The 4,291-nt window shown below is 34.1% G+C and overlaps 1 non-coding gene across 1 annotated transcript; it reads right to left on the bottom strand.

The window, feature by feature from the left end:
- Positions 1–1,813: 1,813 nt before the first annotated feature.
- Positions 1,814–1,920, bottom strand: LOC131170253 (small nucleolar RNA R71). Its single transcript, XR_009141151.1, has one exon. It is a non-coding gene; the product is annotated as a small nucleolar RNA R71 (small nucleolar RNA).
- Positions 1,921–4,291: the final 2,371 nt, after the last annotated feature.

Below are 4,291 nucleotides of genomic sequence, written 5' to 3'. Positions count from 1 at the left end.
TAATTGTCATATTCAGTCCAATTTTTGAATAAATGTGATTTTAAATTCTGCATAAAGATTCTTTTAGTATATTGTGCACCACTGAGTCCTAGTACTCAGTAATATCTTTTATTGCTGTCACAGATTTAGGGACTAGAGGAGCAGCAGACTGAGCTACTAAGGATTGAGGATCTATTAGCTTGAAGTTATTGGGTATAATTTATACCCTGACTGTAGATATTTCTTTTGATGTATGTAATGCACATAAATGTATGGACATGTAAAAGTGGTTTTGAGCAGCTTGTACAAAGTTTGTATAAAATTTATAATAAATTTTAGTTTGGACTTTCTGAATGTAAATTTGAGTATGATGTATATATGTAAATTGTTTATCTTTAATGAAATAGGAATGAATGATATTGATTGACAGTATCTTGAGAATTGTTGAGTTTTGAAATTTAAGAAAATGGTTGAGATTGATTGTGAAATTGAAGAAGTGGTTGAAAAATTATTGGAAGTGCCTTTTTCTCAGGTATTTGAAGAACTGTTTTCTCAAAATACAAACGACACTCTGCCGAAATTTTTATAAAATTTGCGAAAAAATAAAATAGGCCAAAAATTTCAACTAGCTTTCAACTTGAATTAAGTGTTTTGATACCAACTAGAAAATGCTCACCACTTAACAAAAGTAAGAAAATTATTTTAAAATCCCTTATAGGGTACTGAATGAGTTATCGGTAGGTGAAGTTCGGTAGTTCATTAGGTATTCTACGGGATCATGTTATACCTTACAGAGGGGTAAGGTGTGACATCTAATTGAATTTAATTACTTGCCATTTTATATCTTGCCATATTTCAATTTGCTTATTTTAATTTGATGCAAATTTAGTTAAATCATTACATTGTTGAATAGATTATTGATTTTGCACATATAGATTTCATACTTCAATATCCATCAATTTATTACTTTAATTTCAAAAATAGTTCAAATTAGTCAAATTTTTATATCAAAAATTCAATCATTAACACAACTCCTCGTGGAAACGATATCTTTTCTATATTATTTGTACGACCCGTACACTTACGGTTGGGCCACATCAAGTTTTTGGCGCCGTTGCCGGGGAGTTGTTTGTTTAAGATTAAATTCTTGATTATTTTAGTTGTTTATAGTTTTATCTTTGTTATCTTTTCATTTTGTGTTTATTTGTTCTTTTTTTAGGTACTCTTAATCTTTTATGAGAAGAGCTAGAAGCACAAGTGACACATCCTTATTGTTTAATCCTGAAATTGAGAAATTTTGTAGAGACAACAAGAAAGAAACTAGAAAAAGGAAAGAAGCCTTGAGAGAAATTGAAATTGAATCAGACATGGCTGATGAAAGAATTAGAATTGGTAGTGGTAATGCTGGAAATGATCGAAACAATGAAAATGCAGCCCAAGGTGAAGAGGTTGTAAATGCTAATGTGCCTAAGGGAAGTATAATGGATCATGCATTTCCTCGTTTTGATGATTTGAGAGAGAGTATAGCAAGACCAAGAATTGATGCAAATAGTCACAAGATGGATTTTGGGGTTCTTTAAATGATTCAAAATTCCCAATTTGGGGGACATCCTTCTGAAAATCCACACACACATCTAAAGAAGTTTGCTATAATTTGTGATATGCAAAAACAACTTGGAGTATCTGATGATGTAGCAAGATTGAAGCTATTCCCATTCTTTTTGAAGGATAGAGCATTGGATTGGCTTGATTCTTTACCTCACAACTCCATTACAAATTGGGAGCAACTCACTGATGTATTTCTTGCACAATATTTTCCACCTGGAAAAACTCAAGAATTAAGAATCAAATGACAGCTTTTAGACCAAGAGAAGATGAAACTCTCTATGAATCATGGATGAGATGGAAGGAGTTAGAAAGACAATGCCCACATCATGCCATTCCAAAATGGATGATAAATCAGAATTTTTACACCAATGTTACTCCTGCAATTAGAGGGATTATTGATGCTCAAACAGGAGGAGAATTTATTATGAAGCATGAAGATGAAGCTTATGAGCTATTGGAGAAAATTGCAAAGAATACTCATCTTTGGAGTAGTACAAGAGGACCAACTCCAACTCAAAATGTATGACCTTAATCCATTCAATATGATTAATGCAAAGTTTGATGCACTTACAAATGTTTTGGCTAAGAAGATGAAAGATTTAATTATGTTGGTGAGTTCATCATCATCATCTGGAAGTTCACAATAAGTTGCTTATGCAGAAGGAACTACCAGCTGTGGAGTAGACTAAGGAGAGCAAGCTGCATATGTTGGTAATTATGGAAACAAACAAATGGGGAATTCTTACTCTCAAACTTATAATCTAACTTGGAGGAATCATCCCAACTTTTCATGGGGAAATCAGCAAAGTCAAGTCCCAAATCAGAATGTTCAACCACAACAGCAATAAGGAATTCCATATCAGCAAAATAGGCAACCATCGCCTAATTTTCAACAGAGAAACATGAATCCTGCACCTCCACCAAAACAGCAAGAACAAAGTTCCACCACAGAAGCTTTATTACAATAGATTCTTGCTAACCAAACTAAGCATGATGAAGAGATGAGAGAGATAAAAGTAAGGCTAGAACAGATGCAAACACGTAACAGAATGTTGGAAAATCATATTGCACAACAAGCATCTTCCTCAGGTACCAAGTCTTTTGGAAAACTTCCAAGTCAACCGGAAAACCCAAGCGAGCAGTGTTAAGCTATTACTTTAAGAAGTGGGAAGGTTGTAAACAATGAGAAGAGAGAAAATGAGAAAGAAATTGATGAGAGTGAAAAACAAGAAAGTGAGAAAGAAAGTGCAGAAAAAGGTAAAGAGAAAATTGAAGAGAAGGAAGAGAAGTATATACCTCCAGAGCCTTACAAACCACAACTTTTCTTTCCACAAAGATTTCAAAAAGCCAAGCTTGATAAGCAATTTGGAAAGTTCTTAGAGGTTTTGAAGAAGCTATACATAAATGTGCCTTTTATTGATGCTCTTTCACAAATGCCCTCTTATGCAAAATTCTTAAAAGAAATTCTCTCAAACAAGAGAAAACTTGAAAACCATGAAACTGTAGCTTTGACAAAAGAATGCAGTGCTATCCTCTAAAGGAAACTTCCTCCAAAGCTCTAGAATCCAGGGAGTTTTTCAATTACATGCCACATTGGGGAATCACGTTCTACAAAAGCTTTATGTGATTTAGGGGCTAGTGTTAGCCTTATGCCCCTCTCCATTTATGAGAAGCTCAATATGGGAGATCTTAAGCCAACCCACATTTCTCCTCAGTTAGCTGACAGATCAATTAAGTATCCTGAAGGGATTTTGGAGAATGTGCCTCTGAAGGTTGGGAAGTTCTATATACCTGTTGACTTTGTCATCTAGGACATGGAAGAGGATTCTAATATCCCAATTATCTTGGGAAGACCCTTTCTAGCTACAGCAGGAGCATTGATTGATGTTAAGGGAGAAAAATTAACTTTTAGAGTTGGTGAAGATCAATTGGTTTTCAATATTAATAATACTATGAAGAAACATCATCCTGAAGCTGATACTTGTTTGAGAATTGATATCAATGATGAGCTGGTTGAAGAACACTTCAGAAAGAGATATCCGGAAGATCCACTTGAAAATTGCTTGGTTCATGGAGGAAGCATAGACAATGACAACCCTTATGTGGCTGCATATGCTCAACATTTAGAGGGTAGTCCACCATTCATTTTTGCTCCAGTTTTTCAACTCACACAAAAGGAAAATGTCGAATCTAAGTAACCATCATTCAAGGAAGAAGATGCACCTAAGGTAGAACTTAAGCAACTTCCTTCTCAGCTCAGGTATGAATTTCTTGGCACCAATAACACTTATCCAGTAATTGTAAATGCAAACTTGAGTACTTTAGAGGTTGATAAGTTGTTAAGATTGTTGAGACAATTTAGGAAAGTTTTAGGATATACCATAGATGACATTAAGGGAATAAGTCCACACTTTTGCATGCACATAATTATTTTAGAAGAAAATTGTAAGCCATCTATTGAACATCAGAGGAGGTTGAACCCAAATATGAAATAAGTTATTAGAAAGAAAATTTTGAAGTTGCTTGATGTAGGGATCATATATCCTATCTCAGACAGTACTTGGGTGAGTCCAGTACATGTTGTCCCAAAAAAAGGTGGAATGACAGTGGTCAAAAATGAAAAAAACGAATTAATCAAATTAAATATTGCCACTAGAAAAGATCATTTTTCACTTCCCTTCATTGATCAAATGTTAGAAAGAAT

The sequence above is a fragment of the Hevea brasiliensis genome, chromosome 1 (assembly GCF_030052815.1).
Source record: "Hevea brasiliensis isolate MT/VB/25A 57/8 chromosome 1, ASM3005281v1, whole genome shotgun sequence".
NCBI classification, from domain to species: Eukaryota; Viridiplantae; Streptophyta; class Magnoliopsida; order Malpighiales; family Euphorbiaceae; genus Hevea; species Hevea brasiliensis.
The sequence above is the reverse complement of the archived record's forward strand: the minus strand, read 5'-3'. Positions and strand labels throughout refer to the sequence as shown.